This window comes from Falco cherrug, chromosome 1 (genome assembly GCF_023634085.1).
Source record: "Falco cherrug isolate bFalChe1 chromosome 1, bFalChe1.pri, whole genome shotgun sequence".
Classification (NCBI taxonomy): Eukaryota; Metazoa; Chordata; class Aves; order Falconiformes; family Falconidae; genus Falco; species Falco cherrug.
Genome location: NC_073697.1, coordinates 103,944,432 through 103,966,115, shown reverse-complemented (window position 1 = coordinate 103,966,115; position 21,684 = coordinate 103,944,432). Strand labels below are relative to the sequence as shown.

General features: G+C 41.4%; 1 long non-coding RNA gene across 5 annotated transcripts in view; it reads left to right on the top strand.

Moving 5' to 3' along the window:
• Positions 1-2,193: 2,193 nt before the first annotated feature.
• LOC114016009 (uncharacterized) overlaps positions 2,194-21,684 on the top strand; it is a 41,755-nt gene continuing 22,264 nt past the window's right edge. For 3 of the 5 annotated variants that reach the window (XR_008730627.1, XR_008730628.1, XR_008730626.1), the window contains exons 1-2: positions 2,194-2,329; positions 3,312-3,441. This is a non-coding gene — a long non-coding RNA (uncharacterized LOC114016009). Of the gene's footprint in view, positions 2,330-3,311; positions 3,442-19,287; positions 19,581-20,519; positions 20,631-20,866; positions 21,023-21,684 lie in introns of those variants that run through there. The other 2 variants (XR_008730629.1, XR_003560254.2) reach the window with 2 other exon arrangements.

Genomic DNA, 21,684 nt, shown 5'->3' with positions numbered 1-21,684 from the left:
ACTCTTAACTGCTTATACTTGAATATGAGGAACCTTTTACAGGTTGTAATGGTCTGCCTTATCTTCTGCTACAGTAGATGTGGAGTGGGTTTGCAGACTTCAAATGCTGAATTTCTTAGAAAGCCGAGTTTTGAACTGTAGGAGATCTGATTTGAAGCCTGTGTAGACAGTTGGTTCTGTGGGTCCTACAGAAGGACTCGGTACCATTTGTGCATAACAGCTGAGCAGCACAGCTTGGTCCTTTTGTACAGAACCATGTAAATGGCCCAGATGTATCTGAAAAATGCTGTCTAGGACATCTCCGACACGTTCCCTATGATTGAGTTTTTGTTGGCTTTCCTAAGGAGATGAAGGTGCTGTGCCAGTGCTGGATGTGTGACTGTATAGCTGTCTGCCTACTTTTCCTGCCTGCTGGCAATTTTGAATCCCAATGGCCAGCTTCCACCAAATGTAGCAGAACAGGAGGGGAGTTAAAACTATCAGGTTCCTATAGCTGAGCAGGGAAGAAAAGACCCTCCTGCTAATCCACTCCATAAGGAAAGGTGGTAGTGTGAGCTCTGCCCTTTTCAGGCACTTTCACCCCCCGAAAACCCCATTTTTTTTCATAGCTCAGGCACTCACAGAACTTGTTTTTTCTGTGCCCTGTTGAAATGTTGTAGTTGCCATGGGCTTGGAGAGAATATATTTTTAAAAAGCTATTATTAAGAGCTGCTCCTTTCTCATAGTTTCCCTCCTCTCTCCTGTTCATTTCATGTGCACACACTTCCTTTAAAAAAAGCCAAAAGGCATTATTTACTTGAAAGACAAAGAAAAATGGTATTTATAGGTGCTAGCACTGACAGGGATGCTACTCCATGGTCATGATGATGCATAAGATCAAAAGTCACTGAGGAAAGGAGAGATGCTGGTGCCTTGTTTTAATTACCTCTGAATATCTCTTGTTAATAGGATTTATGAAGAGATAGGCTTGACTGGAAGGATTTATTTTTTATCTGTTTCTGTTTTTAAATGCAGAACTTAAGTGAGAACTGATGTGTATCTAGATTCTTTTAATATCAGGACCACCAGAGCTCCAGGTAACAAGCTAATTGTATCAAAAAACCCCATACGTAAACGGACAAAGAATTTTTTTTAAACATGTGTGGAAGGATTTAACAGTGTACTTAAGAGTAAATGTACTTACATTGCTGCTGTAATGTATCCTTTTATTGCTTTCAGCGCTGACGCAGATGTTAAGTCCTTTATCTTTAGTAATGCATTTAAAGTTGAGGATGTGATGAAGCAGTTTGAGGGGAAAACCTCATCTTTTGTCTCTCCCTTATTGCTGTGCCACTTGTATTATCTCCAGCCCAAACCTTCCGTAGTTGGCTACTGTGTCCATCCTGTTAGACAGTTATACCTTGGGGTGGAGCACACACCCTCATTAATTGACATCAGCTATGCTTGAAATAAGCTTTTAAATCCAGGCGATCAAAGTTGCAGTTCCTTGTGCTGTGAACATTTTTTCTTCTTAATACAGACGGTGATATGTAGTTCAAGATCCCAGAAATATTTATATTTTGTAGTGTATCATTACTTAATTACTTTGCTTGGTGTTGCAGTTTGGTTAGTGACACACTGTAAATACTCCTGTAATCTTTCTTAAGCTTCTTGAGTTGGAGGATGACAAGTACGTTGAGATTGCTTCTGCCTTCAGGATCACGTGTGCAGGCTTTGGGAAACGCATCACTGGCAGGATTAGCAGCACAGCCTGGGTGTGAGGAGGCCTTTCTCAAGGTACCTTGTGCTGGTAATGGATTTTAACTTACTGCCGGTAAGTTAAGTTACTAGCCTCTCCAGATGTGCACTGGGACTTCCAGCATACTCGATGCTGTGCACTTTTAGAGCAAAAAGTTGCTCTAAAATTCAATTTGCAATTAAAATACAAAGCAAAAGACACCTAGCAGGCAGAGAGTGAGGAGCCACATGTGGGACATTTTTTTTTTTCTTGTTGGTGCTGTAGAGACGTAGCTCCACATGTCACTATCTGTAATTTTTTTCTGCAGTGCTCTGTGACTTAATTTCCTTTCTTTAAAACCATGTTGTCATATCTGACCATGTCTCTGTGGCTGATGCTAGGAATAGAAATAAACTGGTGATAACATACTTCCTAAAACCAGCTTGGGTTTGCACTGGGATGGGACCAGATGGTTTTGTTGTGTGTAAAGCAGGCAGTGCATTGTCTGCATCTCTGTTCCCCAGATGAGCAAGGAGAGAATGTTTGGAGGAAACAAGCTTCCTCCAGGCAGACTCAAGTGGCTTTGTTTGTGACACAAGAGGCAGTGAGCAGGTAAGCAATGTGCAGAGGCTCCTTCTGCTGAAGAAGCATGATTACTTGGTTTGTTTCCAAGCTTGGCTTCCCAGATGTGGGAGCAGAAGGTGAAGGTGCGGAGTATCTGAAGAGAAATAAGACAAAAGGACTGTTGGGGGCGGGGCGGGGCAGGGGCATTTTCTGCTTGGCCTAAATACCACCTAGACATCTTCTGACCCATCAGTAGTCAGAGCAGAGCATCCCTTGGGAGCTGTGCGAAGGCAGCCAGCTGGTAGGAAATGGAGCTTAGTTCATCCAACCATGGTGTGTGGTGGTTAGCTCTGTTGACATTGCTGTTTTCTAGTTTGGCATAAAGCTGAGGTTCATTTGACTTAGTCACCCCCCTTAAACCCTGTTCAGTCCCTCAGGCAAGCTGTCAAGAGGGGGAAGCAACAATGGTGGGTTTTTTTATTGTTGTTTTTCAACCTCATTTTTTAAGTACTTGGTTGGAACAGAGGTAGAGAAGACAAAAATGACAATGTCATTGCAAAGTCTACCCAGACATTTATCTGCACTAGCTTTTCCACATGGAGAGCTCCAAACTGTGGTGTTTGCAATGATTTATTTAGTTTTTAGCTTTTTTGTACACCTGCAACTACCAGTATCTGGCTCTAAGGATTTTGTTATTTTTATGTCCACTGGTTTACCTCTAATTCTTTCTTCCTTTTGCTGTTGCAGTGTTTTTTTTCTCAAAGAATAGACTGTTTGGTTCTATAGAGCTTGGCATCAAAAGGGACCACACGCTAAACTGAAACAAGGATATTCTCGTGTCTACATTTTTCATGCTGATTTGCCAGTGCTTCCTCCTTGTACTGTGAAAACTGATTGTGAAATGATAAATAGCCAAACCTTGTTATGTCTTGTTAATAGTCTAATCCCGTTGTCATGTCAGATCCTCTAATCTTGATCCAAATTTTGTCTATTGATCTAATTAGGGTTCTTTTTTTGTTGTTGTTCCTAGCAAATTTCTGGCTCTCAGAGTTGCTGGGCTGGCTCTTGAGACTGGTGAGGTGGAATGATCCATACGGTTCCTAGTGGCTTTAAACAGAAACATCTGTCAAAAACAAGCAATTTGTTGGCTGAGTTTAGCAGTAAGTAAACTTGCATTTGACAGCACTGCTCTTGCTTCTGAGTCGCTTAAGTCAGTTAGAAAAGCTGAGAGACTGCAGAGCTAGCAGAGATCATCTGTCCCTACTCGGGTCTGTAGGAGGCATCATGCTCTCTGGTAACCTTCATAGGAAAATTAGAAGTTCAAATAATACTAACAGGTTTTCGTTCTTTGTTCATGTTTCATTCCTTTTCTTTGTTGGAGAGGAGGCTTCAGCAATCATATCTTCAGTTTCTTCTTGCTGGCTGAAGATTAACTTTAATTTTTATTTTTATTTTTTTTAAGTCATCAGGGACTTTTGCTGAAGTGTAAAGCTATGAGTTTAAATACTGTCCTGAACAGAGATGATCTTCTGTAAATTCAAGTCTAACTTAAACTGATCTAGAAGGGGACTACACATCTGTAGTGTATGTGTGAAAACTATCTATGTATATGCACACATGTAAATAAAACAAACTGCCTGTTTCCTTTTGTGACCTTATGTTACGTCATGCCAACCATCCTTAAACACTATGGTTTCAAAAGAAAAGCTACTTCCTTGGTACCAATTCTGCCACCATTTAAGCCAGTGGCAAAATTTCATTTAAGAGGGCGGCACTGAGGCAACGAGAGAGGGGAATTTATCAGTAATTTTCTTTCCTTAGGCCACAGCTCCTAAGAGAATGGCAGGAGTCAGAAGGCAAGGGTCTTTAGCTTGTTGATTTTTTAAATTAAATTGTGGTCATAGGCCTGCTCATGAACCTGCAAGGAAATGAAAACACCACGATTTCATTGTAATCCTGTTTGCTGCAGATACGTTACAAAACATTGCAGTAATCTGCTGGGGCAGCAGCTTTTCTAGCCTTGCAGTGGCTTCGTCACTGCTTGTGTAGTGATGTGGAAGCACCTGCTGTGTGACGACAATGCAAGGACTGTCGGAAAAACAAAATGCTGCTCTACTTAAGCTGAGACACAAACCAATATAAAGCCTGCTGAGAGCAGAGAAAGGAGCTGCCTGTACACACGTGGCCTTCACAGAGCAGGCAGCGCTTCGGGCGTTATTGCAGGAGGGTGTTTGGCAGGGCGGCTGCCATGAGATAGACAAGGTTGTAAATAAGATTTGTGTGTCTTAGTCCGCTATGCGTTGGTATAGTTGTACCATATCTCCTATTAAATAAAGGCAGTGTTAATTAAAATTGCATAGGACCTGTGGTATGTGAAATGTAGTCTCTCCATGCTTGGGGTTCAGGAACCTGACAGCCACTGCCTTCATCCTGTTTGCATGGGTCTGTCTGCCATGGTGCACAGACAGGTAATGCATCTCCTTGTGTGTGGCAGGTCAGTCCTCCATGCCATACCTGCTGTGAGTCAGGAGGTGCCCGAGTTTGTGACTGTGGCATGGACAAAATTGTGCAGAGTAAGGTGGTTGTGGGGCTTTTCCTCTAAACTAGGGGTGGGAGCTCAAGCTGGGTGACCCGTTTCTGGAAGCAGTCTTGGGTGCTGCTGGTCTTCTGTGGCAGCTCTGTGCCGGGGCAGAGCTATGCTTGTGGGACCACTAATGAGGCATTTTTTCACTTTATGATTTTTCAGCTCAGTTGATTCATATTGTTCTGTCTGCCTTGAACAAAGTCCTCAGAATCCTGCATTGATCCTGTATTTAAACAAACAAACCACCACCCCCCAAAACAAACAAGCAAACAAAACCCACCAAAACAAAAAAAAAAAAGCCCTAACCCCAGAATCCTTGGTTTATTTTATGAAATTGTTTTCTGTCTATGAGTGGTGTTGATTGGGGTGATGTATATAGCACATGCAGTTTATTTCAGTGTTCAGTATTTACTCCAGATTTTATGGATGATGGGTTGTTAGCAAATATGTCCTGCAGAGGATGTGAATTTTGGAGATAACAGCAGTACATGAAGTGAGACTGCAGTTAACTTAGCTTTACTTTGCATAGAAACTTAGGTCTAGCTTAAGTATGATCCTTAAATGTTTCTGCTCTAACTCATGAAGCTGGACAGTTACCCTTGGAAAATGGGAACATGTTTTGGTTTTGTTCCGTCTCATGCAATACTTGGATTAGTCTATGCTGAGATAAAATTCTTTTGAGCTGAGGTTGCTTGAATTACAAGAACATGAATTTTGAGTGAAAATGATCAAATGTTTTAGTGGAAGTAATAGAATTGGTCCAAATGTCTTTAGTGAGAATAAGATTTTCACTAAGAAGTTTCATGTGTTGCAGAAGCCATACAAATGTCCACCTTCCAGTTCTGTATCCAGACACACAAAGATCCCAGGTTTGATTTAACTGAGCTTCTTGTTGACTAGAGATCATTTCTTGTTTGTACCACATGTTTCAGTCCAGGCAATGATTTTTACATCATTCTACTCTAATTAGGCATGTTATCTCTATAATCTTTTGTGGCTGTTATGAGAAGGGGGAGGAGAACTGATGGATAATACTTACAGGTTCAATATTAGATTCTCTTTAAAAGTCCAGTTATCACTCATGGGAGACTACACATGCACAAAAAGCAGATGTTATTTTAATGTGTAAATCAATAAAGCTGCCTTGTTTTTTCTGGTTTTATTCCAGTATCGATGGGATTTGTAAAAGTCTCTTTGAAAACAGCATCCTCTCTATCTTGGGTTTTCAGTAGTAAGGATGGATCAATTTCTTTGGGAAGAGTCTGAAAGAGCATAAAACAAACAGATATGATCAGTGATTCTGAAAACCAAGATTAATCTAAGTATTGATGGTTTCCAGCTAGGGCCTTGTATGCTGCTGGACTACGTGCCGTAGCCAGCTGTGAGCATGCTCTGGTTAAACACAGCTGGCCCCGACAGAAACTGAAAGGCCTGTGAAATACAGAGTTCAGGATAGTCAACCCCGTCGTTCCTTCTGACTTCAAATTTCCCTGCCTTTGACTTTTTAGTTAAAGTTCATTTTAATGGGGGAGAGGGTAGGAAATAATAGTAATATTAAAGAGCCAGGGTTTTGGGAATAAGAAAAAAACCCCGCAACCCTTTTTAATTTTTCTTTTCATTATGCATGATAGCAGATTTTGCTGGGGAACAACATGCCACCCCCAGAAATAAAAGAAAAAAGAGCATCTGTATGGAGGAGCCTCCAGGATGAGTGTGTGTGGGGAGTAGCTGTTCTCAGTAAAAGGGACTATAATGATTATATTTCTGAAATGATTGAAACTAATAAATGTTGATATGTAAAAAGAAATGATCCTTTTTTTATTGGCCCATTGAGGCAGGCTATAATTTTTTTTATGTTCAAGCTCTGATCAGAAATTGAAGTGACATATGGAATCAGAATTGAAATACAGCTCCGTGGAATACTTTGTCAGTAGGAAAAAATTGCATATGATAAAGCTGCTGAATTTTTGGCATCAATTACAACACCATCTTGTGAGCACTGGTGAGAGACATTGAAGCCCAGGTTTCAGCAGCGTTGTGCTCTGAATGAATGGAGAATTTCAGATAACTGCATTTCCCTTTTCTGTTCCAAGTATGTGTGGGTATTCTGCAGGGTTTTTATTAAATTGAATTGTAATCAGATACAGTCATTACTTAGCTGCTTGGAAAGATAATTCCTAAGAATGAGAAATTAGGGTGAAATTCATTCTTCTGGAAATTTGGAGCTCTTAATCCTACCAGATTTTTCAGGATGTTTCACATCTCTGTTCCAGTGCACATTTGAGAATTACAAATACCCTCCAACCGAAACAGATATGCCCAGAGCTAGGACCCAGGAGTTGCTGAGTTCTGATCTCTCCTGGCTGCAGCCTGTGTTATGGTGTTTTATTGTTTTTTTTAGTGCACAAAGCCAAACCCCGAAGATCTCACAACCTGCCTAGGACTGTGGTCAGATATGGTGGTTGATAAAATAAAAACTCTGATGTTATACAATTCCACCTTGGATAATGTTTTTGAATGAAATTCTGCTCTCTACTGTGATACTCACTGAGGTGATCAGCCCCATGCTGGCATGGTCTGCAGCAGAGTGGAGGAGTGAGGTGAACAACACCTGTGTGGACACCTACACCCACACTGACTTCCCAAGAACTGAAAGATCTGCCCAGACCCAAACCTGCATGGAACTTAGCATGGAGTTGCTAAGCTACTGTCCATCCTGTTTGAAAGCAGTCTGGTGAAGTTCCCTGTGACTGGAAAAGGGGAAAGATATCCCTCATTTTTAAAAAGGGAAAACAGGAAGACCTAGGGAAATACAGGCTGGTCAGTCTCACCTCTGTGCCTGGCAAGACCGTGGAGCAGATCCTCCTGGAAACTGTGTTAAGGCACATGGAGAACAGAGAGGTGACCGGTGACAGCCAGCATGGCTTCACTAAGGGCAAATCAGGCCTGACCAGTTTGGTGGCCTTCTATGACAGGGTTACGGTGTTGGCTGAGGGAAGGGCAATTGATGTAAGCTCTCTGGACTTGTGCAAAGCATTTGATACTGTCCTGCACAACATTCTTGTCTCTAAAAGGGAGAGACATGGATTTCTTGGTGAACCACTTGGTGGATATGGAATTGGCTGGATGGTCACACTGAAAGAATTGTGGTCAGTGGCTCGATGTTTGCGTGGAGAACAGTGATGAGTGGTGCCCCTCAGGGGTTTGTACTGGGACCAGTATTATTCAGCATCTTCAGGGATGTGGACAGTGGGATTAAGTTGTACTCTGAGCAGGTTTGCAGGTGACACCAAGCTGAGACGAGGGACCTGGACACAAACTCAAGAAGTGGGCCCATGTGAACACCATGAAGTTCAACAAGGCCAAGTGCAAGGTCCTGCACCTGGGTTGGGGCAATCCTAAACATGGATACAGGCTGGGGGGTGGATGGATTGAGAGCAGCACTGTGGCGAAAGACCTGGGGGTACTGGTGGGTGAAAACCTGAGTATGGGCCAGCAATATGTGCTAACAGCCCAAAAAGCCAGTTTTATCCCAGGCCACATCGAAAGAAGTGTGACCAGCAGGTCAAGGGAAGTGATTCTCCCCCTCTACTCTGCTCTCATGAGACTCCACCTGAAGTACTGCATTCAGGTCTGAGGCCTCCACCTTAAGATGGATGTGGACTTCCTCCAGCATGTCCAGAGAAGGGCCGTGAAGATGATCAAGGGGCCAGAGCATCTCCCCTGTGAGGACAGGCTGAGATGGTTGGTGTTGTTTAGCTTTAGAGAAGAAAGGCTTTGGGGAGACCTTATTGCAGCCTTCCAGTACTTAAAGGGGGCCTACAAGAAGGCTGGAGAGGGACTCTTTTATCAGGGAGTATAGTGATAGGAGGAGGGGTAGTGGTTTTACACTGAAAGAGGGTAATTTACATTAGATATAAGGAAGAAATTCTTCACTATGAGGGTGGTGAGATGCTGGAACAGGTTGCCTAGAGAAGTTGTGGATGCCCCATCCCTGGCAGTGTTCAGGGCCACCTGGTCTTGTGAAAGGTGTCCCTGCCCATGCAGGGGTGTTGGAATTAGGTGGTCTTTAAGGTCCCTTCCAACCCAAAGGATTCTGTGATACAAATAACATCTTGTCTGACTTTTTTTCATCTTGTTTGCCCTTTTTTTTTTAATACTCTATCTCAAGAATACGCTAATCTAAATCAGCCCTCCAGCCTTTTCCTATTTGTAATATCTGCTGTAACTTACGTTATATTCCAGCTTAAACCAGATTTTAAATTTGAAACTGTTATATGCCTCAGTTATTGCAGCAAACACATATTCCACAGCTGAGACCCATGTTGCATCCTGACTGCTGTAGCAGGCTGAGAAAAACGTCTTAAGAGCTGCAGCTATGTCAAACTGTTGAAGGCAGTGTTGCTATCGCTTGCCATCTTGCTGGGACGGCAGGCACGTGTGCGTAAGGCGAGAGAATGTTCCTAAAGTCGCAGAGCTCCAGTGCTTTTTGTAAGCCTCACCGTGCCTCTCAGCTTCATCTTTAACCTCAGGTTACTTGTCCAGCCTCTTTTCCCCAGGTTGCATGCCCACTTTTGTAACACACACTGAGGTCTACAGGTGAAAACGCTTCCTTTAACTACTGGTGACAAAAAAGTGGCAGATTCCTTGAGTGGTTGTAGTCCATGAAAGACTGGGTGCAGGCTGGACACCTTCTGGTTGGGTTAAGGGAATTTAATCACTGTGTAGCCCTCTTTGATCTTTGTTGTGCCCCAGCTGCAGCCCTGTTAAAGTCTGACCCTGTTGCCTTATGGAATACTTACTGCCTGGATTAAATCTGTCTAGACACTTCATCTGTCTTGTTATGGATTTATTCAGAGTAAGGTTGCTATCAACTGCTGACTGTAAAAAGGTCGTTGTTGCACACCTTGATACACAGACACAGGACAGAACGTTGTAAATAAGAAGAATGAACAGACTGACATGTTACTGAGGAAACTACAAGTAGTGTTAAGTTAGGAATGTGAACTGCGTGGAGGAGTAGTAGTTTGTATATCAGCAGATTTTTAATCCATTTGATTGGACCCCAAAGAGAATCTTGCTGCCTTCCTCATTGTGTGGTTGCTGGGCATCTCATCCTCCTATGCCATATGAGGTTGCTTTGAAGTAAAATCAGTCAGCATTACATCAAGCAGAGATACTTTTTTTTTTTTCCCTGTAGTTGCTGAGAGCCTCCTGCCCTTGTTTGTTCCTGCATCCATGGCACAGATTACCACCCTGTCAAAACAAGTGAACTCTCACTGACGTGGGTCAAAAAAACCTCAGAAACCTTTATTTTACAGGTCTTTCCTTAAACTGATGTTTTCTCCCACAGAAGTTGTAACATCTATGTGCACGTGAAGGGTTTTTTTAATAAACAAGCAAGAAACTTATTACACAAGAAAATGTTCTACTGTGACTGGTTAGATTAAAGTAACTTGTAAACATCTGAGATGGCTGACTTACATTCGTAATCTCAGGCTTTCACTTTTTGAATTCCGTATCCTTAGCTGTTACGTAGGTTGTGCCTTGGGATCCTACCTGTGAGTCAGGGCCACATTGTATGCCACCTGTGGAACCTCAGGGTGGGCAGATGGTCCAGCCCAGAGTGTTTAGCAGAAAGAATACAACAGATGGGCACAAATAGAGAGGGAGTAGCAGAGGGAAACGATGAGGCAGAACTGGCTGATGTGGTAGTACGTGCTCTCAGCACATCAGCAACCTCTTTGCCCTGAGCGGTCTCCCCAGGTCTCTTATTGTGCCCGGTAGAGAAGTTAATGCCAGCAAGAAGCAGGAGAACCCTAGAAATCAAGCAGAGCCCTACTGTTGCCCCTTCTGTCCTGTTTCTTGATGTTGAGAGCCTTTTCTCTTCCAAGGTCGCTTCAGTACAGAGACTGGTGATGTTTTATGAGCAACTGTCTTTCAAGGGGACAGATACTTTACAAAGCTCCTTTTTTCTTTTTTTCCCTTCATATTCTGTAAAGCTCTTGCCAGGCTCTCTCTTCTAAGTTTAAAGTGCCATGTGCTCTGTGCTATTCCAAGCTTTTCTTTTGGCAAGGAGAGAAAGGCAGGCCTGTTATGCTGTAATAATAGTTGCCCTCATTCGCTAAAGATGCCATGTGTTGTGGTTTTGAGCCAAACGTATTTCTGATTGTGTGATACCTAAATCTACTACCCAGTATTTCCCATGCTTTAAGTTTTAATAAAAGCCATTCCAAGTTGCTTGTATTCCAAACGGAGTGTGTAATCTCTTTATTATGCCTGGCCTGGCTTGCCGGGTACATGAATAAACCTGGCTGTGTGTCATGATGACTGTTTGTATTGCCTGACAATAATTGGAACAGAGTTAAATAAAATCAGCGTTTTGTCTTTCCTTAGATTGGACTCATCAGCAGATGGGGAATGCTGCCATTCTTTATTTTTGGCAAGGACCTGCATAGCTGACAGACCCCTGCTACGATGGAAAGAGATGGTTCAATGAGGTTCAGGGAAGAACTAGTAATACATCATTTACTTCTGTCACACTTGGAATATGGTTTGATTTGATCATTTAAAATGCATTTTTTTTTAGTCTTAAAGGAACCTGTTTTATTACCTACCTCCTGGTTTGACATCTGTGTAGCAAAATGTGAGCATTTGGAATACGCAAACTAAAATCAAAGTGTAGAATTCCCTTTGAAGCTTAGTTTCTAGTTCTTCTCCCTCCCTATCTTTTAACATTCGGCCTGCTGTAATTTTATTTCCCTGAAATTTTCAGTGTAATTGAAAGTGTGTTGAAAGAACAAAGCAAATATTTACATTGCAAAAATGCCACTTGATGTGATTAGTTAAAAGCAATCTATTTAAAATCTAATATGTGTATTAAACACATGCATGCACCCACAGAGAAGCCAGTGGAATAAATCCCAAGTTTAGATAATCTAGAAGTTTCCAGGCTCTGGAGCACAGTATTTGGAAAAAGATTTTGGACAGTGTGATCTTTAGTTTTTAAAGGAACAAATCCACCTCTTAACTCACTGCAGGACAGCAAACCTAAAAGGCAGTTAGAGACTTGCAGTGCTGCCTTCTGACTTGATGTGTGTGGTCCTTAAGGAACCTCCTCTTAAGCCTTGGGCTACTTTATCCAGCATTAGGTGCCAAATGTTCAATCCAATGTATAGATCTGTGTAGTTTTTGCTCGTATATAGCTGAGCAAGAAACTGGTCTTGAACTCTGTGCTGCCTGTTCCTGCTTGGTGCATGGGGGTCTACTGGAACAACCTTCCTGCCTCAAAGCAAGAGGAGAGCAGGGATGGAGCTCTGGCTGGGTTGGGCCTGGAGCGTGATACCTTGGTGCAGTGTAAATTAGGCCAATAATGCTTGCTTAGGGCTATGTCTAGGGTCACCATATAGTAGTTCTTGATTCTGTTCCGCAGAGGTATCAATGTGTTCTCTCTTCTGATTGTCTGACATGTTCATGGACTTGCCCAGAGCTCAGGTACTGAAGCTGCTGCACAACTTGAGCAGCTGGATAGCAGTCATGTGTTTCCTTTCTTCCTCTGCTAAAGCTTAAGAAAATGTCACTTCTATCTGTTCTCTTTTGTGTCTGAGACGGAGATGAATGAGTAGGAGGGATGGTGATGGAACATGCAAGCTAACCCAGCCAAGCAACCTGAAAAATAGATCCTGGACAGAGCAAAGAGATTGTTATCTAGAGACCAGCTGGTGCTGACAGACTGTCTGAAGAGAGGGATGATGATTTTCAAGGAAGTTGAATTATCCTCCTTTATTTATGCTTTTTAAATGAATCTGTTTAGTGGTTTATGGCAAGTTTAGATAAGGTAAGCAAGCCATTTGATTTTTCATCCTTTTTTTTTCCTTCCCTTGGTGACTTTTACCAAGGATACTATGGTATGGGAAACCATATTTAACCATTCCCAGACAGTTATTCACAGAACACAGTAATTCAAGCAAATTGAACAAAACCTGGCCAGACCTACTAAATCTCATGGTTTGTGCAAGGCTTTTTTTTCAGACCTTTGATGATTACGGTACTATAGCTTCTCTGGTTCTGGGCTTCTCAGACAACTTTTCCTGGGCTCTGCATCCAAGAGGTGGTGAAGCTGCAGCACCAGGGAAGAACATGGTGGTGGTACAGCCCTGCCTGCACTGCACTTCTGTCCTCTAGGGAGACTGCAATAACACATCAGTAATTGCACTTCACTGTGGTCTTAGGTGACCTACAAAAGACCTTGAACTGAAAGAAAGAGAGCAGGACAGGTGGCTGGTTAGATAAGCTTCAAAAGTGATCAGCAGCTGAGATTGGATGCTCTTCTGTGAAATCTCATGGTTTTGTTTTTCTTATTTCATAGTACTTAATAGTATTTCACCTACAGGGGTGCCCCATGATCTGTTTCATGCTATGGTGGGTTTGGGGAAAAAAAAATTCCTGAGCACTACTTCATAAGTTTGGTTTGCATAGCCCTTGAGAATCAGTTGGGTAGTATGAAAGTAGAGCTGGATTCTTCCAAGTGTTCTCCCCAGCAGGACAGTGAAATGCAAAAGAGTGTCTTGTGGTTTTGGTTCTAAAGGCAACTCTGGTTCTTTTTTGAGCGGTGGGCGGAGAACGATTCATGTGCAGTGTGATTGTAATGATGGACCTAATCCTGGAAGTGCTCAGATGATGCACATGTGGAGGCCAAGGTCCTGTCTTTTGAATGCATCGATAGGGCTTATTTGTATGAGGAAAGTTTCACAGGCATGTTTAAGTGTTAACAGCACTGAATTCTAGCCTGTGATGTTTTGCATTACTTTTAGTCAGCATTTCCTGGAAACCCGTATCCCTCTGCCCCATAGATAGATAGACATCCTGCCACAATTGTGATTTACCAGGGAAACAGGCGATTTTCCTATAGTTTTCCCAATGTTCTCAATGCTTTCATGACAGCATAACATGGCTTTTGTGGAACTAATGTGAAGGTCAAGATTCACCAAACTTGATCTGTCAGTTAGGGGAAGAAATAACATTTAATCCACATTATAAAGCCTGATTTCACGTTACTGAGAGAGTCACTGTAAATGGCTGGATTAAAAGAGTATCTTAAAATCATAGAGCACAGAGAAGGAGCCATGTAGTGTTTTTGTAACTATTGCCTCTTTTTCCTGTGATACTCTTTTAATATGGCTTTGAAAATTGCCCAGCAGTACAGTATTATTTAGCTTTGCTTTACATGTTGAAACACATTCCTTTTTTTCAGCCTAAAGGTGACCTTTATATGGAATTAATGCACAAAATCACAAGTAAAGGACTATTAAGCAAGTATAATGCTGGGGGGTGGGGGTTGGGGGAAGTCTGCTTTGAACATTGTTTCTATTATTCAGAATACATGAAGTTTCAGCCCAAATAGAAATGAAAGACCGTTGCGGAAACTTTGCAAATACCTGAACTTCTAACTTTTACTTTGCTCTTATTAACTATGTCACGGTTAAGGAAGAAAGGAAAATTGTTAAGAGACTTTGCCATTGCAAGTGATACAGCCATGACCCTGTCTTAACTATAGGTATGTGCAAAAGTTCATCAGTAGTCAGTAAATTCAAAGAACTTCTAAAACATTTTTCTTTGATACATCAAACTAAAAGGAATAACATACTCTTGAAAGCACAAGAAAACTGTATATTTGCCCGCTATTAATGACATGTGAGGTTGTATTTCTGCCTCAAGATGAAATGATGCAATTGTGTCTCATGGAAAATAGTTTCTTACCACTGCAGGACTGTTAGATTTACAAATCCCATGCTGCTTTCCATGGATTTTGAAGGTAGGGTAATTACAGAGATGTAAGAGTGTAGCCTTATGCCTCGTAGAGCTGATCGTTCAATAACTGTTTCCTATGGGCTGTATTGTATCAGTTTTCTGATAGTTTTCTGCCAAATTTTGAACTTTTTCCTTCTCTGCTGGTGTTCCTGGGGTGGCTGCCCTTTGTTCTAAACAAATCTTCTTACCCAGAGCACTAGGCAGCAGTCTCATTTTATAAAATTTGCTGGAAATAATTACGTTTTGCTTTATTCAGTGGGACTGTTGCAGTGCTTGGCAATCAGATAAGGGCCTTTAGAAAAGGACATTGTTTGAACCTCAGACACTTGTTCTTATTGATGAACATATATATGTGCAGGGCTGGTTTTATGAGAATTCAACCTTAGGTCTTTGCAGACTGGCTGTCCATAAACTACAGCTAAACACCCTTTCCCCTGGGTACAGCATTCCATCCCATTTTGCCACCAATTTTATATAGAGGGAATGCTAATATTTGTTCTTTCCTTCCCCTTTTTAGAGAGCAGAGATTTGCATTTTCTTGCAAGATTTGCTTTTTGGTAGCTGTCTATTTTTTCCTACTGTGACAGTTTGGGAAAAAAGAAAGTGGGGAGTGGGTTTATTGATTTCAATTCTTGCCACTGTTTTGTATTGACACAGCAGAAAATACAATAAAAGAGGTGGAGGTGGTAAATCAGAGATGGCTTTTGTAATTGCCTACTCATATCATAAGGATTCTTGACCTGACCCAATGTATTCTTAATCCTTCTTTACAATGTGCAGATGTTGCTTGCTTAAATGGATTTCAGCTGAAGTAGAATTCTCTAATTAGACAGTAACATTGGAGAAATCGACCATTATCTCCAGTTATTGAATTTTAGGCAGCCTGTATTAGCAGTCATGCTTCTACCAGTTGGTCTTTAAACATGGAAATAATCCATCCAGAGATTATTGTTCAAAACTATTTTCAATAGTCTAATAGCTTTTTAATTTTTTTAAATAGCTTATATTAATCAGCTGGAGCACAGTGTAATGAGATTGACTTGATCAACTCAGTTATTTTGTCCCTCTTAGCTAATGACAGGTTGTATTCAGATATTAAACCAATGGGGAAGCTGTGATTTTTTTGTAATCTTATAAGCAGTAGCCCATATAGTCAGTGAGTTAAGGCTGTGGGATTCTCTGGCAAGTAAGAAGAGGCCTTATAGGCTTTAAGTAAATATACAGAGTTGCTTTGGTTATTTGTCAGTGGTTTGAGTGATTCTTGGTTACCCTGCTTTATTGTACTTTTACAGATTGACCTATGTAGGGAAGATAGCGAGCAGGGTATGAACTCTGCGTGTTTTATCTATACTGTACTTGAGTCTCTGTGCAGATGCTCTGGGGACAAGATACAAGGGAACTGATTTTTTCCAAGGTGTCACAGGCACCAAATCCAGCTGTGATCAGGACAAAGAGGTACACATGGGCTCTGCGTGTATCTGGCAACTCTCTTATTGCGAGACCAGGAGGATGTGCTTCACAGAAGGGTGAATGGAGGAAGCCTGTAACCTTCCCAGACACCTTTTCCCTGGTAAAACATCCCACAGCTCACTCTGACATACCTCCCCGATGTGGACAAGCTCTGGATGTTAGCGTCCCTCCAAACCAGAGCAAATTCTCCAGCATGCTAATATTTACACGTGTTCCTGCCCTTGGTTGGAAGTGAAACATTTAAAATAATGTAGTGCCTGGGTATACTTGGGGAAAAAGATGTTTGCAGACAGGTTCAGGACCCACAGAGTGTATGGGCATTGGAACTCTGCATACAAGGCCCAAGGACTATGCATGGGTGTGCTCAACAGAAGGAGCTACTCATCAGAGTCAAATGTCTCCTTTCAGTGCAGTGCCTATTGCTTTATGTAAACCTCAATGCATGCCAACAGCTAGAAGACTTGTTTGCCTGTGTCACCTCAGTGTATTTTAGTTGCCCATTAGACGCAGCTCCATGTATCAGCAGGATACCTTGCTGCATGTTTGCCTGAAACAGGTGTTTGGGTCACTCTGTAAGGTGTATGATGTGATAATGTTACCTTGGTATTTCCTTGGTCACAGGTATTATTGCTTCAGCAGCTCCAGGCTCTTTTTCCTCTGCCAAATCTGGACTTATGGGACAAGCTCTAAACTGGAGGCTCATAAAATGCAGGGCTCATAGAGGAGGTCTACAAGAAGGGTTTCCACCTGTAGCTTCTGTACCTGTCATTTCTTCAAACAAACATGGATGGCACGGCAAGCCATGTAGCTGTTCGCATTTGCAGCATCAGACAGCATACTGTGTAAAAAGTTTCCCACAGGATCTCATGAACCTAGGCAGATGAGCTGATTATGAGCATCGATTTTTTTTTTCTTTCTTTTTTTTAAATTCCTTTTCAGCTGGCAGATCTGGGCCACAGAACTAGAAAAAAACATTTTTAACAATTCCAGCTAAGAGATGTGGTGCTGCAAGTCTGTGCATTTTCATTCCCCTTTTGAATGGTGTTCTGAGTCTCAGCACTTCTGGTGTGTCCTGTTGGAGTATTGCCCAAACCCTGATGAATTCATGCCTTTGTAAGTCAGAGATGCACAAGTCTGGAGAATGAAAATACAGTGAGTTTATATGTAGAATCTGTATGTTAGACAAAGAACATCTGTATGGTGATAGCATAGAGCGTAAGATGTTAACAAATGAGGCAATGCTCAATAAATATTGATCCCTTTGCAAGCCCTAATGTATGAAATTAGAACTGTTAACACAAACAAAGATGACCATTGCTGAAGGATAGTCACTGTGCATGTTAGGATTTAAACTCGGGATGTCCTCTGCTCTTTTTACTAGGCCTGGAATAAATCCTTTCCCTGTGGTACTTCACGGTTAAATGAAGTGCAGTCAGTCAGTTCTAGAGTTATAAACTTATTATCTTCTCCTGAGTTTTGGTTTTGTGTCATCCTTTCTGGGTCAGATTTTACAGTAAAGCATGGCAAAAATGTCAGTAGACTATAGGTAAAATGATTTGTCTACACCCAAGTGTTTGGTCCCAGCACAGGCTACCTGTTGTATTGCAGGGGTGTTATATGGAAAGGCCAATTTGCATCCCTGGAGCAGCTCGTTAGTACAATGGCTGGTGTTAATCAGCCCAGGTGAGACACACCACTGGTTCTCTCCTACTACTAGTCTGGCTCAGAAGCTGGCATGTTTTGAGCTGGCTCTGGGATCTCTCCAGAGCTCTGTGTTGTGCAACAATAGGCATGTTCCAGGGCTGAACTCGCTGCATTGCTATGCTTGTGTGAAATTTTTGATTCTAAGTGTCTTCAAGATACTGACATGATAGGAGACAGATGTATTCCAATCAGTAAATTTTCCATGAAATTGATTTTCCATGGAAAAATACTCTTATTTCATTGAAGTGCAGTGGATAAAAGTTAATAATTTAAGTGTGTCTTTTTCTTTTCTGAAAGAAAAGTGGTTGACTGGGTGTACTTTGTTTTTCATACAGAAATCCCAGTTGTCTGAAATGAGTTTGCATGTGAACAAAGGTTGCTTCAGTCCACCTTTTGTGTCTGGTTATGATTTGCTCTTAGAGACTCTATAATAATTTGCTTGGAATGTTCTCATCCATGGGAATACATGCTACAATCTGTGCCAGTTCAGGCTTATGTACTGTCAAAGGTTTGGGGGGAGGATAGTTGTGAAATAAAAGAATAACAAAGAAGCTGTGTTTTCCCAGTTTCTGAAATGAGGATGATAAAACTCTTACCTCCTTTGGTTTTAATTTTGTTTGGAATAGAAGAGACTTGCAGCTGTCATGTAGTAGATGTATTTTGGCAGCAGTTTTTTAAGACACTGCTGGTTACTGTGGCATTTGCATGCCTGTTACGCAGTCCAGAGAAAGTGGCACATGCATTTGTGTTTGGATGCACAGTGACCAGTAGACTTGCTATGAAACAGTTCCTCATTTAGTAAGTGTTCAGTCATTTCAGAATGGGTCAGCAGCAACTGAAGCTTTGACTTTCATCCACACACAGTTTGTTGCCTTCTGAATAAAGAACTAGAGCATTATGACTTTTTTACTATTCTGGACAACAGATACCAGTAACTCCTTGGAAAGCATAAGTCCTCTTTTGCAGATGTTTGAATTGTATATTTGTTGCTCTAAATGGCAGGAAAACATGAAGCATTGAAATTTCCTGCAGAATGGGAATGCTGAAGGTTACTTCTGCAAATACATGGATTCTTTTAATAAATGTATCCAGCCTTTGACCAAATTCCTGGAGTGCTTAAAACCCAGAAGGCTGGGAGTCCTGGAGTCGGGCTTGCATACTGCTGTAAAGGGCTTCTGTGGAGCTGGAGACTTCAGAAGCAGTGGGGTTACTGTAAATTCAAGGCAGTTTGCCTGGTGATTTACCAAGTTGACAGGGAGCCTTGCAAACTTGGCTTGTGGATTTGCTAGTCTGTGAGTTTCAGACTTAGGGTTTCTTTATCCCCAAAGTTTCCATCGGCCTGCTGGGATGATTGCAGCAGAGCTATGAGGAAATGAAGTAATTTTCCAATGGAAACCTGCCTGGTTTTCAGCAGAATTTTAGCCAAATTAATCAACTAAGATGTTTTGATGAACTTGATTTTATTTTTTTTTTCTAAGGGAAAATGTTCTGTTGGAAAGTTTGAGAACAGCCACAAGGACCTGTGCATCTTATTACAGCTCTCCAGTGGTGGTTGCTGGTTGTTTCAATTTATTTGCTTAATATGATCTGGATAATGCAGACATCGTGACTGCCATCTTCAATCACAAGAAGAGAATCTTTTACAAAAATCTATAATGTAGTTTATGAAATGAACTGTTACTGAAAATCAGAAGAAACATGCTGTAAACTGTTTTACTATGTCTCAAATATGTGAGTGATTTATTTAACGTTGACTTTTTGTTAAGTTCATAAATATAAGGTGATTACAAAAATCTGTACAAATTCATCTGTTCAATGAAACTTCCATATGGTGAAGGTCATCTATTCTTGCCTTGGTGTGGGTCCTGGTTTCCCATTAATGGGCAGGAAAATCATATTAAAAATAACATTTGTCATTCATGATGTGCTTCTTGTACAAATCCCATGTTTTAATTCTTGCTGGCTGGTATAGAAGCACTAACTGATATACTCCGTGTGCATTAAATTATGCCCACCAGTTGTGCTTATCTTAAGGAGGGAAAGATTATGGGAAGGGATCAGAGGAAGAGCGAGAGAGATAGCTGTGCTCCGTATACGAACAGTGGCTAACTGCCTTGCAGCGGCTTACCACCTCTATAAAAGTATACTGGCACAGGAAGAGTAATTGAGGTCCTTGGATTCATGCCTAGGCAGGTACTTTGGTAAGAGCTGCTGGGAATGGGCTCTGCAGGAATGGAGTCTAAAATGTCTCTGAGTCTGCAGCAGCAGCTGCAGAAGACATGTCCTGGGGAGAAAATGGAAAGCAAAACACACAGGTGTGGAGAGTTGAAAGAATTTTGCTCTGCAAAACTCTGTTAACAATTCCACCAGTGCTGTACAAGCTAGACAAGATTCCAGCTCTGTCTAGACTCTAGAGAGACTTACTATACAATAAAATGCCATAAAAAATTTTAATCATAAAAATAGAGATATGTTGCTGAGTATCCACTGTGCTCAGATGTGTTCAGTCAGGAGTGGTTTTACATGCCTTCAGGGGTAGTTACTCCTCATTCTGGTGTAGACTGCCAACCCTGCAGAGTCTTAAATGCAAAAGCTTTGTTCCTGTGCAGTAAGAAATGAAATTGCCATAAAGCTCTGGAAGCTTTTCACAAATGTTGGCAAATGTTTTAGGAGATTTGATTGCTGTATCATTTGAAGGAACAGTACTACGTGAAATAAAATGTGTCAGACCAACACTTCACGAATTGTGGTTCCAGATGCTGGTTGAATTTCACGTGCAAGGTATGTGCCAGGTCCTGGTTTGAGTCTATAGGTATCATTCATTGGAGATGGGTGCATAAGGAGGATAATGTGTGGACTTGCCCCGTTAGTTTAATCACTGATTAGTGAAGGTGATTATTGGGTGAGGATAGCAGACCTCCCTGCTGCAGTGATTGAGTTACTCAGGTTCAGCTCCTCAAGTCGGTGTTGTGATGCATCATGTCGCTTGCTCATATTTATAAGGCTCATGTCTCTAGGGATCCACGTGACTTGAGCTCCAGTGACTGTATTTTCTGCTCTCCTGTGGCATGTGCAAAGGATCATCCTTCACTGGTTTAGATCTGCTCTTGAGAATGTTTGTGCGTGGTGAATGAGCTTGCAAGTAGGCCTCCAAGGAATATGCTACAGCTGTGGTGAGTTATTACATCTTTGCTGACTTGTAACCTGAAATCTATATCCTACTGATTGATGCTGTGTAGCCATCACCTCTTTATCTTGGGATTATTGATTGTATTAAAATGTTCACTTTGTACTCCACACAGCTAGGGTACTGATTTCTTTTATTTGGTGGGACCATTTCCAACATCTGTGCCAATCTGGAAAGCAGGATGTTTTATCTTTAATTATTTATTGAAAATCTTTATACAAAATAAGTTGCTTACTGAGATAACATACTTATTTAAGAGGACATCTTTCCCTCTTTATTTACTTCATTTATTTTGGTGCATCATCTTCAGATTAAGAAGATATCGAACCTAAATGGGTTTAATCCCTTGTTAGTTATGCAAAGACTTGTGTTCCTAATGAAAGAGATCACCCAAGCTAGGTTTGTGGCAGAACACTTTTCAGTCATAGTAGGTGTACTTGCAGTGTTGTGTTGTCACATCTGTAGGTGTGGGTATAATTTCATCTATACAAAACACACACACTTCCATGCTTATTGCTCTAAATTTTCCTTTTGTGTCTGGAAATCATGGAAACAAGTTCCTTCACCATGCTGATATTTCCCTTTTTGGACTGTTAGTAAAACATGGACTTTACTATGTAGTTATATCACCAGGATTTTGATTTTTGA